General features: G+C 47.8%; 1 long non-coding RNA gene across 2 annotated transcripts; it reads left to right on the top strand.

Annotated features, from left to right (window-relative positions):
* The first annotated feature begins 2,346 nt into the window (after positions 1–2,346).
* Positions 2,347–11,349, top strand: LOC115854013 (uncharacterized). Of its 2 annotated transcripts, none has more exons than XR_011377916.1 (3): positions 2,347–2,735; positions 4,519–4,658; positions 5,609–11,349. It is a non-coding gene; the product is annotated as an uncharacterized lncRNA (long non-coding RNA). The 2 variants fall into 2 exon arrangements; XR_009566267.2 differs by having other exon boundaries at positions 2,348–2,735; positions 4,485–4,658.
* Positions 11,350–14,615: the final 3,266 nt, after the last annotated feature.

Genomic DNA, 14,615 nt, shown 5'->3' on the forward strand with positions numbered 1-14,615 from the left:
CTCTGTGTCTTCAAATGGTGTTCTCTCTGTGGGTATGTCCGTATCAAAAAAGTCCCTCTTCTTATAAGGACACCAGTCATAGTGGATTAGGGCCCACCCTAATGACCTCATCTAAACTTGATGATATCTGCAAAGACCCTATCTCTAAATAAGGTCATACTCACAGGTACTGGGGAGTTAGGACTTCAACCTATCTTTTGGGGGACACAGTTCAACCCATAACAAGTGTCCATAAATAAATGTGGCTAGCGGTGACAGAGACCACATGCCAAGTGTGGAACACTTACCATCTGATCCTTTACAGAAAATATTTGCTGTCCCCTCCTTAAAGGATCAGGGGTGGGGGGGAATCCACAGGAGGAGAAGGCCAGGGCTGTGGGGCGTCCTGGGCTGAGGGGACAGGAAGGCTAACCGTGATGAAAGTCAGGACGTCTGAGGAGTTGTGAGTCTGGAGCTGTCTCAGAAAAGGCATTTGAAGGAGCTGGAGTTAAAACACAGAGCATCTCCTTTTGAAACACCTTCAGAAACGCGCCTTCGGTTCTTCTCCCCAGTGGAGAGGGTGTGGGACCCCTTCAGCACAAAGCAACACAGGGCACGTCTGGACGCCTTAGGGACCTCCCTGGGGAGAAAGCCCAAGTCAGGCGACTTTCTCGGGAGCATCGGAGGAGGCCAGTGGGCACTGTTTCATGAGCTCCTTTCCTATCAGGCGTGTCTTCCTCCAGCTGCCCCACGGGAGTTGCTCTTGAGCCTGACAGTCCAATTCTACAGACAGGGCCTCTTCAGCGGTAAATATTTGGGAAGCCCTTCAGCACGTTGTCTGCCTGCTGGAGAGATGGAGGGTGGCGAGATCTCCCTTTTTGGTAGCAGCTGGGCTGTGAGTGGTAAGAAGCCTGCGGGAGCTGCCCTTGCCACCCCGTCCCAGGCTCATCTTCTGGCCGGGCTGGCGAACTGACTGTGCTCAGGCCCTGGATGACATTGCCTGAGTTTGGCAAAAACAACCTCACAGCAGCCCTGTTAGAGAGCGAGGGTCTGGGGAATGTGCGCCACTCGGCTGCTGACAACTGCAGCTCCAGGGATGTTGCTTGATTTGCCCAAGATCACAGAGCTAGGCCAGGCCCGGCCAGGCCCAGCCAGGCGGGCATCTCAGCCTCCTGCAGCCCTGGCCCAGGCCCCCGCCTCTCTCGACCTGCCTTTGCTGTCCACGCCTTCCTCTTAATTGATAACATAGCAACATTAATGAGAAACATTGAAAAGAAAATCTCTCACATCCCACCACCTTCACACAGTTCTACACATGGACACGTTCTTTAAAAAAACCATTCCGATGTGCTAAAATTGTACAGAATACACACACACACACACACACACACACACACAGACAGGAGTATAATAAAATTGGGGAAATCTGCATGAGGTCAGTGGATTATATCACTGTCAATATCCTTGTTTTGCAAGATGTCACCAATGGGGGAAACTGTAAAAGTGGTAGCTTTTTGTATTCTTTCTTTTTTCTTTTTCTTTTTTTTGCAGTACGTGGGCCTCTCACTGCTGTGGCCTCTCCCGTTGCGGAGCACAGGCTCTGGACGCGCAGGCTCAGCGGCCCTGGCTCACGGGCCCAGCCGCTCCGCGGCATGTGGGATCTTCCCGGACCGGGGCACGAACCCGTGTCCCCTGCATCGGCAGGCGGACTCCCAACCATTGTGCCACCAGGGAAGCCCTTGTATTATTTCTTACAACTGCACGTGAATCTACAATTATCCAAATAAAACATCAATTAAAAACAAAGTACTTCTAAGGAGCTGAGATCCATGAGTAGCATTTCATGTTACACTATTTTACACTAAGATGATATTGTAAACATTTCCTGTGTTTCTACAACCCTGGCAATAATCACCTACTAGCTGTGTCATCTTGAGGGTGTAAAATCGTTTTCTTAACCATCCTTCTTACTAGATCTTAAGTTGTTTCCAATTCTTAGGCACCGTCAATAATGCCATAACGAACATTGCTATGCGTATAGCACTTTTATTCTTTTGAACTATTTCATTAGCATAAGTTCCCAGGGAGTGGGAGCATCGGGTATAAGGAAGCCTGGAGCTTTGTGGCTGTATTGTGTTTTATTAATTTAATGTTATGATACCTTTATTATTGTCTTTTCCAACCTACAGATTGGCTTTCTCCCAAGTGAGTGAAAATTCTCTGCTGTGCCTTTCGGCATTCAGATTCGTAGGAAAAAAACAAGGACACCTCCACCTTTTTCTACCTACACAACTTCACCTGGGATGTGAGTGGCAGAATGCAGGGGCAGCAAAGTTCAGCGAGAAGAGCTGTCACCGGCGTCACCTCCCACGGGGCCTTGGCGGGCGTCCTAGGACCTCGCCAACCCAGCTGGCGCCCACCACCTTCTCCCCGGCGAGACAAAGCAGCAGAGGCGAGGCGGAGCCTGCGACTTTCCGGAAAACGGAGCGGCATTTGCTCCCTCTTCGGGCGCTTCTTTCTGAGCGGCAGAAAGCCATTTCTAGAACACACTGGATTAGGTTAAAAAGCGGTTGAAAAACCGCCGCGTCCTTCGGATGCCGTGTTGGGGGGGTCCTGAGTGACAAGCCCCCACTTCTCCGGGGCGATCGCCGCCTGGGAAGCGCAGCAGGGCAAGCCCTGGGCAGCGGCTCTTCCAGAGCTTTCTGCGGGCCCTGCGTCACCCTCCGGAGTGAGCCGCCGCCGCGGGTGGGCCGCAGGTGAGCGCTTCAAGGGCGGGGCGGGCGGCCCGGGAGACGCCAAGGCCACCGGCTAGACAGCCTGCGGGGCGCCAGGGGCCAACCTTCGCCCGCTGGGGTGTGTTATTTTATATTATTTTATCTTTATCTTATTTTATTAATTTATTTTATTATTCAAAAATTTGTTATTTTATATTTACTTAAAAATTTTTGTAGGGCCTCCCTGGTGGCGCAGTGGTTGAGAGTCCGCCTGCCGATGCAGGGGACACGGGTTCGTGCCCCGGTCCGGGAGGGTCCTGCATGCCGCGGAGCGGCTGGACCCGTGGGCCATGGCCGTTGAGCCTGCGCGTCTGGAGCCTGTGCTCCGCAACCGGAGAGGCCACAACAGTGAGAGGCCCACATACCGCAAAAAAAAAAAAAAAAAAAAATTTGTATTATATTTTATGTTATTAAAAAAATAATTTTATCATTTCACTTTCTTTTTTATATTGTACTTTATTATTATTTGTTTTGTTTTATTTTATTCTTAATATAATTTAAAGTTTTCTTAATTTAATTTGATTGAGGGGGCAGTTAAGATGGCCAGATAAAATACAGGATACCCAGTTAAATTTGAATTTCAGATAAGCAACAGATAGTTTTTCAGTGTCAGTATATCCTGTTTAGTATGCCCTGTGTAGTATATGTATGTCCCAAATATTCTGTCTTGTATTTTTATTTAAATCTGGCAACGCTATTTGCAGTAGAACGCCTTTCTTTGGAGGGAATCTGACTGAGAGCCCCAATAACTCACACAGAGAAAGTGACATATTTTGTGTGGACTTGGGGTGGGCAGGAGGCAGGAGTGTGTGTCACCCAGAGCCTCTGTGGCTGGCCTGAGGAGCCCCACTGGACAGAACTGATGTGCCCAAGCTCTCTGTAGGGGCCAGAAAGCAAGATAGCAGAAATCACAGCAGGAACCCAGTACTAGCCTCTGCGGTCACTGTTTCTGTCCCCTCAGATTTTATTATTATTTTTTAATTAATTAATTTATTTTTGGCTACGTTGGGTCTTCGTTGCTGGCGTGGGCTTTCTCTAACTGCAGCGAGCAGAGGCTACTCTTCACTGCGGTGCAGGGGCTTCTCACTGCGATGGCTTTTCTTGTTGTGGAGCATGGGCTCTAGGCGCGTGGGCTTCAGTAGTTGTGACATGCAGGCTTCAGTAGTTGTGGCTTGCGGGCTCCAGAGCACAGGCGCAGCAGTTGTGGCTCACAGGACCAGTTGCTCCACGGCATGTGGGATCCTCCCAGACCAGGGCTCAAACCCGTGTCCCCTGCATTGGCAGGTGGACCCATAACCACTGCGCCACCAGGGAAGTCCCCCCCTCAGATTTTAGAAGAGGACTAAGTGGCACTGCAGAGGGAACACATTGGATTTTCCCAAACACAGCCTCTGAAAATGTCCCTCGGGCTCATCTCCAGTGAGCCTTAAGCTCTGAGGGTGGGGCCCAGGTTGGTGACTGTGGGATCTGGGCAAGAGACAGACACCTCGGTTTCTCCATCTGTGAAATGGGGCTATGGCCGGGATTACACAAGATGAGTGATGGGAAAGTGCCCGGTGAACTGCAAAGCACAGGTACTCTGCTGTTCGCTTATACTTTCTCCTGTCAGCTTTACTGTGGTGTAATTCACAGACAGTAACATTCACCAATTTTAGGCATACAGTCCACTGAGTTTTGACCTATGTTTATAGTTGTGTGATCACCACAATTGCAAATATCCCTTCCTTTTAGGTCATCAAACATTTGTTGTGCATCTATGCCCTAGGGCGTGCGAGGTACTCTGGACAGAGATGACAGTCCTTTCTGGAGGAACTCAGAGTCTGGTAGAGAAGATGGATCACACATATACCTGTGTGAGAAGCACCCTCTGAAGGGAGCACACCAGGGCATGGGGGGTCCAGCAAGGTATGAGGTTACAATTGTGACTATAACTCCCTAGAGCATTTAACAATCTGGCTGCCTCTAACTCAGCCCATCAAGCTCTCAGTCCCACCCTACAAGAAGCCTGCTGGGTCTTGAATACCCCGTGCACACCTTTTTGTCCTTTTTTATCTGCCAGAAGCTCATTCCTCTTCATGCTTCAAAGCCCAGCTCAAATGTTGCCTCCTCTGAGAAGTCATCCTGATTTTCCCGGTGGTTGTAGGGCAGAGTTTCGACTCCCTGCTCAGTGGATTTGGGGCCTGCAGGTGTTGAAGGTTAGAGGGAGGCCTAGTTGGAAGGGCAGCAGGGTAGGCCAGAGTATCACTTCCTCTAAACGGCAGGTGCCGAGGGCAGGGAATGTGGGGACCGGGGCTCAGGGATGTGGTGGGGAAGGCTGAGTACCCTTCCTCCTGGACCAAGTCCACCCAGCCAATAAAGTCATGCTTCCCGCCGGGCAGGAACCAGGGTTCGGGCTGTGGGGAGTGAGTGGCGGAGGAGGCAGGTGGTGTACCTGTCAGGAACGGCCTCTGCTTACACACCCTTCTGAATCTAGGGTAGATGGTACCCATGCAAATACTTGTTCAGCAGGTGCCGAAGCTCGTACTTGTGAGGATGTGTAATGGGGGTCGATGGGCAGAGCCGGCTCAGACCCTGCCGTCTTCCCCGAGGTTCCCCCGTGCTCTGTGCCTTTCCCTGCACTAGCTCCATGGGGCGTCTCCCACTTGGAGGCTCTGAGCTCCTAGAGCCAGTGCTGGCACACCGGCTTCCTGGGCTCCTCCAGGCTCTGTCCTCCCAGAGCTGATAGTCTAGTGGCTGTAGGGCAGAAAGGTGAGACAGGAGAGTTGCTGTGGGAGCGCAAAGGGGTTCATTTCTCACCTTCCTTCTGGTCGGCATTGCCTTTTAAGTAAATCTGGAATCCATTTATTTCTTTTCAGCTGCACCGCCGCCATCCCAGCCACCATCATGTCATATCTGGATGGCCAGATGTCTCTCCACAAGCCATGACTTGTGACTTTGGTCAGTTCACTCCATGGCAGCCTGAGTGATCTTAAAACAACAACAACAACAGCAATGAAACAATTTGGTACTATTACAAAAGCTAATACACACTTATGGTAAAAATTCAAATAATAAAGGATATATGGTGAAATGTCCAAACCAGATCCCTCTTTCCCTCATCTGCAACCTCCAGACCTACTTCCCAGAGGCAACCGGTTCCTTCCGTGTACTTCCAATTTTTTTCGAGGCATATAAATGCTTTTTTATATGTGTGTGTACATAATTGCCTATGTATGTATACAGGTGTGTATGTATGCAACCTTAAAAAACAAACAATGCAGACTCCCGCACCTTGCATTTTTCACTTGCAAGTGCGCCAGAGCTTTTTCCTACCGCCAAATCCGAGGACTGCTGCCCTATTGTTCCCAGTGATTTGCTCTTATAAAAATCGCTGCAGTGCAATCAGTTCCTAGAAGTGGAATTGCTGGCTTAATGGAGACGTGCAATTAAAATGTTGATAGCTATTGCCTCTCAGAATGGCCTTCTGATTTCCATTTCCAGAGTGCGACTTCTCCTCACCCTCATCAACACTCCCCCATATCTTTGTCACGTGGATAGGTAAAAATTGGCAACTCCTTTTAAATTGTATTTTTAAAATTACGAGTTAGGCTGAGCTTCCAGCATATCTGTTATCCACATGAATCTCTCTTTCTGCTGAGTTGCCTTGCCTGTTCTTTCTGCTGCGTTCTTTATCTTTGGCTTTTGAGTTCCAAGCATTCTTTGTAGTTAAGGAAATAGGCACATTGTCTCTCATATTGTTGCAAATATTTCTCCCAGTTTTCCAATGGTCTTTTGACTTTATTTTTGCCATGAAAGAGTTTTATGCTTTTTAGAATCAAATTAATTAATCCTTTCCTTCTCAGTTTATGGAATTAGTACCATGATTTTCTACTCTGCTGCTGCAGAAGAAATCTATTCATGCTTTCTTCTCATGCTTTCATGGTTTGATTTTTACATTTAAATCTTTGACCCATCTGTAATTTATTTTGATGTGAAGGAGAGAGGTATAGATCCACATTTAATGGTTTTCCAAATGGCTAGCCATGTTCCCAATACTATTTACTGAGTAATCCATTCCCCTCATGTAGTTCCGGCTTTATATTCTAAATTTCCATGTATAGTTGTGTCTACTTCTGGGCTCTGTATTGTGTTCTATTGATCTTTCTGCCTATTCTTGTATGTGTGCCAAATTGCTTTATTTACTCCAGCTTTATCATGTATATATTTTTACCTAGTGAGGTTCTGTTTTAGAAATTTATTGGCCATTTGCACTCGTTTTTTTTCCAGATGAATTTTAATGTTATTTTATCAGTGTAGTGGGTAAGCAGCCTGAAATATGTAATTACAAAGTAATTTAATCACACTGTGGTATGTGGTGTGGAGGGAAGGTACTAGGAGTTGGGGAAGTGTAATATACTGGCCCTATAGTTCAGAAGGTTATATTATATGTACGTGGCAAATGTATAGATAAATTTAAGGAAACTTCACATTTTCACAATACTGTCTTTTTGTTCAAGACAAAATGTGTCTTTCCATTTATTCGAGTCTTCGTTTTTGCTCCTCAGTGAAGTTTACAGCTTTTCTTTAGAAACATATTACCTACATCTGGGTAAGTGACTTTCTGAATAGTTTGCTCTTTGTGTTACACTTATGAATGGACTCTTCATCCAGTGTATTTTCTTTTTTCTTTTTTCTTTTTTTTTTTTTTTTGCGGTACGCGGGCCTCTCACTGTTGTGGCCTCTCCCGTTGCGGAGCACAGGCTCCGGACGCGCAGGCTCAGCGGCCATGCCTCACGGGCCCAGCCGCTCCACAGCATGTGGGATCTTCCCGGACCGGGGCACGAACCCGTGTCCCCTGCATCGACAGGCGGACTCTCAACCACTGCGCCACCAGGGAAGCCCCTGCCTGCCTTTTTCATGGCTGCATCCCCAGCCCCTAGAATAATGCCGGCAGGTGGTATTTAGATAGAAGTCGTGTGCCCTGACTTCAGGTCTGGAGCACTCAGACGTCCAGGACTGAGGACTTGCAGACAGTAAGAAACCCACGCGGGTGGCATGTGGCAGCAGTTCAGGCAGCAGCACCTGACTCTTGCAAAAAAGGAGACTTATCTGCCTCATTCTAATTTCAAGAAGAAGGTGCCCATATACTGGACAAATGGCTGAAGACATTAACTCAGTGGGCTGGCAGAGATTTTTATGAAGTGTGTGTGGCAACATAAGTTATGATAGAAGTGAAGATATCAGGATAAAAAATACAGACTGATTACAGGCAGGGTGTAAGCAGCACAAATACAGTGACTGATTTTTTTTACTTGTTTTGTTCACAGCCATTGCCTGGAACAGTGCCTGGGACATGGTGGGTACTCCGTAGATACTTGATCGAATGAATGAACTAGGCATAAAATTGGCATAAGATTGGAAGTTCCAGTAGCATCAAGGGTATTAAGGTGATGTGATTACTTTTTATTCTCTTGTTTGATGTCTTCCCCGTTGTCTATAACGGAGTTAGGCAACTTGTCGATGAAAAAAATTTTTCTTACGTTTTTTGGGCAAAGCTTTTCCGAGATGGCACCACACTAGGTGGCCACCAGAGGGCAGGGTTGCCCTACTGTCGGGGGCCGTAACCACCAAACCAAGTTTCTTCTAAAACCCTTAAGTCATGTGGAGGTTTAGTTACACACCTGGGGACCTTCCTGGTGACAGGATTCAATCCTATTTCTCCCTCACCCAGCTCTCAGCTCCCCAGATTGGAGGCAAAAGCTTTTGTGTGAAGAACACAACCTGTCCCATTGGGCCCTGCACCTTCTCTGAACCAGCTTTTAATTTATTGAGTGCTGAGCCCCTTCTGAGTGCCGTCTCTGGGATGAGCAGTGAAGAGGACTTGGTTCCTACACTCACAAAGCTTGTCCCAGGCCTGCTAACCTTCAGATTCACACAGGGAAACTCAGGCCTGGAAAGATGCCAAGCTTGGCAAAAAAAAAAAAAGTCTAGAGCTTAATTTAGCAACCTGTCTTATTTATTTGTGTGTCCATTCAAAAAGAGAGTGGTACTGGTGCGTGTGGCTGGGGCTGGTGGGAGGATTCATTCATTCTCCCCAAATATGCACCAGGTCCCTCTTCTGCACAGACACTGCTCCAGGCACTGGGGAAGCAGCAGACCCTACCCTCGTGAAGCTTACAGTTTGGTGGTGGTGGTGATGGGGTTACAGACAAATAAATACAGAGTGTGAAGGTGGCGATGAGGGCTGTGAAGGAAAACAGGCAGGATAAGGGGGTTGAGAGTGATGGGCTGGTGATGCTGTTTCTATAAAGAAGTCAGGGAAATCTCTGATGAGGTTAATTTTGAGCAGAGACCTTAGTAAAGTGAAGGAGCAGAACTAGTGGCCATCTGGGAGAAAGCAGAAGGGACAGAATGTGCAAAGGCCCTGAGGCAGGAGTGTGCTCAGGTGGGAATGTGTATGTGTGTGTGTGGGGGGGTGCAGGTTCTGGAGAGGTGCAAGATCCCACAGACCCTGTGGGCTGCTGTAGACTTTGCCTTTTGCTCTGAGCTGCTGCACTGAGAATAGTCTGCAGAGGCGCAAGGTGGCAGCAGGGAGACTGGTCATCTGGGTGAGCTGATGGTGGCCTTACACCTGGGACCCTCAGTAAACGCTTGCTGAATCGAACTAAGCTATTCTTATCAGAGCTTGCTTGAAATCATGACCTCCTGACCTGCTACAGAGAATGGAAAAAGCACCACAGGAACAAAACCTCCAAAGGAAAAACTGCCCCAATTGTGGTGGGATAAAAAGGAAGATTTTTTTCCTATTCTCCATCAGGAACCAGAATTCTGAAGGGGAAAGGCTCCTGGCCAGAAATGCCTGGCCAGACCTCGAATTTGGCAGAAGAGCGATCTGAAGCCCAGGGTGGTGAGGTGACTCATCCAAGGTCACACAGCAGCTTAGTGGCCACCTGGGATGCTGGAATGAGGACTCTTGCCCTGCACTGTGTACCTCTTGCTGCTTTGTTCCTTTTCCCAGGCTCTCAGACAGTCCCTTCTCTGCTCCCACAGTATGAATCGCCTCTCGCCTGGGGCTCCGCTCGTGGCTCTGGCTACTCGCCAGCTCAGCCAGGTTGCACCCAGCAGCCCCAGCCTCGCTGTGTTCTCCCAGGACCCTGAGCTGGCTCTGGTCCTCTTTCCACTTGGCAGGCCCCCTGGTTCTCTCACTCCGAATCCAGAACAGAAATAAATTTGATCTGTGACTGACGCTTTCATGCAATGTTGGTGAGAGGGAGAATTTGCAGTATCTATCAAGATTACAAGTGCCATGCCCTTAAACCTAGAATTCCACCTCCAGGGTTTATCCTGTGGAAACGCTGTGACTCTGCACTCTCCTGGTGGCCTCCTCTCTGGCCTTTCCCTCTGCCACCCAAGCTCTCGACGTGGCTGTTTCTGCAGGCACTAGACCTTTGAGGCCTCTCTCCCTCTGTGTGCTCTCTGGGTGTGACTCTCCGTTCCCTTGGTTTTAAATGCCGTCTCTACGCTGACTCTCCCTTGGTTAAGACATCTCAGTGGCTCCAGTCTCATTCAGCCAACTGCCTTTTTATTTTTGAGATGTAATTTATGTACCATAAAATTTGCCATTCTGAAGTGCGTATTTCAGTGGTTTTCAGTATATTCACCAGGTTGTGCAGCCATCGCCACTGTATAATTCCAGAACATTTTCATCACCCCAGAAGGAGCCCTGCCTCCACGAGCAGTCACTCTCCGTTACCCTCTCCCGTCAGCCCTAGGCAGCCGCTAATCTATTTTCTGTCTCCATGGATTTGCCTATCCTGTACACTTCCTGTCAATGGAACCATGCAATAGATAGCCTTTGTGTCTGACATTCTTTCACGTAGCATAATGTTTTTGAGGTTCACCCATGTTGTAGCGTGTATCAGTACTTCATTCCTTTTTGCGTCCAAATGAGGGTTTCATCATATACCATAGATGTAGACCATATTTTGTTTACCCATTCATCAATGGATAGATATTTGGATTGCTTTCGTTTTCTGGCTGTTATGAATAATGTTGCTGTGAACATTTGTGTACAAGTATTTGTGTGCCTATGTTTTCAGTTCCGGCCCATCTCTCTAAAGTTGTAACCCTTCTTCCCCATCCCGCCCTTCTCTCCTGCTTCCTCACCCCTCCCTACACCACCCCCATGGCACTTAGCACTCTGTATGCCACTTTGGATTTTACTGATTTGATTGATTGTCTCCCTTTCTCTCAATAGAATATAAACTGCATTTTTGGCTGTTTTGTTTATTTCTGTATTCCTAGTGCCTTGAACAAGGCCTGGCACCAAAGTAGCTCAGTAGATACGTGTTGAATGAATAAATGAAGGAAGGAAAAACAACTGTTCTGCTTCTCATCTCTTTCTGCTCCTCCAGTTCTCTAACTAACTCAGGGGTAACCACTCACCATTGTTTCCCAGGTAGTTAACTCGGTTTCTCTAAATAACATGCCACTGCTGCCTTCTTTTGATTTATCCATTTTAAACTTCTATCAGCTTCCTCTGACCCTGCTACCTCTTTTCCATTATCCCCAAATTGATGTTTTACATTTAGTTAAATCATTCGGACTATGGAAATATCGTTCGGTGCAAAGACAAATTTGCACTCTCATTATATTTCCTTCCTTAAACACCTTTTTGCTTTTCTTAGAGCTTCTAATTGCCTATGTCATCCCCTGCAATGTTTATTATTATTATCATCATAACTCTGATCATTTAAAAAATTTTTATTTATTTATTTTATTTTTGCCTGCATTGGGTCTTCGTTGCTGCACACGGGCTTTTTCTAGTTGCGGCAAGCGGGGGCCACTCTTCGTCGTGGTGCGTGGGCTTATTGCGGTGGCTTGTCTTGTTGTGGAGCACGGGCTCGAGGAGCGCGGGCCTCAGCAGTTGTAGCACGCAGGCTCAGTAGTTGTGGCTCGCGGGCTCTAGAGCGCAGGCTCAGTAGTTGTGACACACGGCCTTAGTTGCTCCGTGGCATGTGGGATCTTCCTGGACCAGGGTTCGAACCCGTGACCCCTGCATGGGCAGGCAGATTCTTAACCACTGCACCACCAGGGAAGCCCCAACCCTGATCATTTTTGAATGGTGTACCATATTAGAGAGTCTTAGCAGGTTTTTTTCCTCCATGGTGCTTATCACAACTTGTAATTATGCATTTACTTGATTGTTCACTTTCTTAAATGTCTCTTGTTGAAACATAAGCTTCTAGAACAAAGCCTGCTTTGTTTACCAGAGCATTTCCAGCACCCGGCACTAATAGATCCTCAATACATATTTACTGAATAAATGAACAGCAAAAACTGGCAACATATATGGCCACCAGTGGCTGGTTGGTTCAGCAAATTGTAGAATATCTCTATAATGGAATAGTATTCAGCATCTGGAAACAATGAGCTATGAAGGTTGAATACTCTCCTGTATCACCACTGTTTTGTTCTTATCACTGCTAAATCCCCCAAATTTTGCAGCTTCAGAGGAATCACTATATTATATTATGCTCAAGGATTCTGTGGGTCAGGACTTGACCTCCACATTTGTTTTTAAAACTTAACATAGGGACTTCCATGGTGGCACAGTGGTTAAGAATCCACCTGCCAGTGCAGGGGACATGGGTTCGATCCCTGGCCCAAGAAGATCCCACATGCCGCAGAGCAACTAAGCCCGTGCGCCACAACTACCGAGCCTGCGCTCCAGAGCCTGTGAGCCACAACTACTGAAGCCTGCGTGCCTAGAGCCCGTGCTCCACAACAAAAGAAGCCACCACAACGAGAAGCCCACGCACCGCAGTGAAGAGTAGACCCTGTTTGCTGCAACTAGAGAAAGACTGCACGCAGCAACAAAGACCCAATGCAGCCAATATAAATAAATAAAATTTTTAAAATGGTCAAATGGTAACTTAAAAAAATTAACTTGTGTTTTGTCTTATAAGATCGAAACATAGTTATTACAGAAAAGTCAGAAAATATAAACAAAAGATCAAATAGAAAACACTTTGTAATGTAACTCGTCTAGCAATGAGCACTGTTAAAATCTCCAACGTGTCCTTTCCAGACCCTTTGTGTTCTGTTTTCTCGTAAATCCTTCCAGGCTTAAACAAATGTATTTACAACTCCATCGTGCTGGGTTGTGATCTGTATTTTCTACCCACCAACACATTGTGGCAGTCTCCCTGTATCAGTGATACCAACCTCAGCCTCTTTCTTCCAAAAGCCTTTATAACATCATATTATGTTTGTTCATTTGTTCTTCCCTTCATTGAACAAATGCCTGCCATGTACCAGACACCGTGCTGTGTTGTTAGGTGTATAGTGGGGGTTTTTTTTAAGTGGATTTTTTTAAATTTATATCTTATTTATTTGTTTTTGGCTGCATTGGGTCCTCCTTGCTGTGTGCAGGCCCTCTCTCCTTGCGGCGAGCAGGGGCCATTCCTCACTGCGGTGCACGGGTCTCTAACCACAGTAGCCCCTCTCATTGCAGAGCACAGGCTCTAGGTGCGCAGGCCCCAGCAGTTGTGGCACACGGGCTCGGCAGCTGTGGCTCGTGGGCTCTAGAGCACAGGCTCAGTAGTTGTGGCGCATGGGCTTAGTTGCTCCGCAGCACATGGGATCCTCCCGGACCAGGGAGCAACTCAGAATTTCACTCGCCGGTAGGGCTTCGTGTCACCTGTAGCCTTGAAGGGCTGATGTCATTTGGCGCCCTCTCTTCAAGGTCATGGATGAGAGTGTTTCCAAAGACCAGTCCTTGCACAGATCCTGGAGCCCGACCATGGAGGCCAAGCCCTTCTTGCTGTCATGCCAGGGTCCTGTCTGTGACCACACACTCCCCCCCAGATGGTGACACATCTTCACTGAGTCACCTTTGGTGGAGAAGCCACACCTCAAAGTCCCAAAGTATGATGAAATGGGACTCAACTGCTCCGACACATTTTCCTCAAGGCCGTGTCCCTTACTCCTTAAGGCAAGACCTTGACCTGAAGGATTATTATGGGATCTGGGGGTATCAGATACTGCAGCTGTGTGAATGTGAAAGAGAGCTTTATATTTATTTTTGTGTTGTTCATTTAAAATTTATTATTAATAAAAATGCTTTCTTACAAAAGGGCTATATGTTTATTTTAGAGAATTTGGAAAATTTAGAGACAAATGAAAAGAAGAACACAAAACGCCCCAGTAATCCCTGGATTAGCACTGTTAGCATGTGGGGCACGTTTTCCGGAGGATCTAGTTCTCTTCTGTGTACTCTGTTAAAACAGCAAAAATGGGATCACACCACAGATATTGATTTGCCACTTGCTGTTTACCACTTAATAACAGCAGGAATGTCTTTCCACGGGATTACACATTTTTCTACTGTGGGAGAGACTTCTGGGTGCTCAGGTCGGCAGCAACCTTCTCACCCACGTGGGACGCTGGCCCTGCCTTGCCCTCTGGGGGTGGTACAGAGGAGACCCTCGCTCTGGGCCCTCGTGCCCCCCGACCCCTCTGGGCCCCATGCTATGGCCAGTCCAGGACAGGGGGACGGTGCGCATCCTTTTCCCTCCCCTCCCGAGTATGAGCCTTGAGGTTTTAAGTCTGTTGTTTCAGATGGCCAAGCAGACCCCCGAGTAGGCAGCAAGGGAGGTAGGCTGCGGAGCAGAGACCTCAGGGAGCCTGAGAACTTCTGAGAGGCCCCCGCACCCCAGCCTCCCGCCTCCCTTCCTCCACCCCTGCCCCCACCCGCCTGCTCTTCACATCCCATTACCCTGGTCTGACCATCATTAGCGTCTAAAACATTTGGGGGGCCGAGAGTCACTGGGCTCTGGGGCCTTTGTCATCCACCCACTTGAGTGGAGTACAGTGGGCTGA

This window comes from Globicephala melas, chromosome 12 (assembly GCF_963455315.2).
Source record: "Globicephala melas chromosome 12, mGloMel1.2, whole genome shotgun sequence".
Taxonomy (NCBI): domain Eukaryota; kingdom Metazoa; phylum Chordata; class Mammalia; order Artiodactyla; family Delphinidae; genus Globicephala; species Globicephala melas.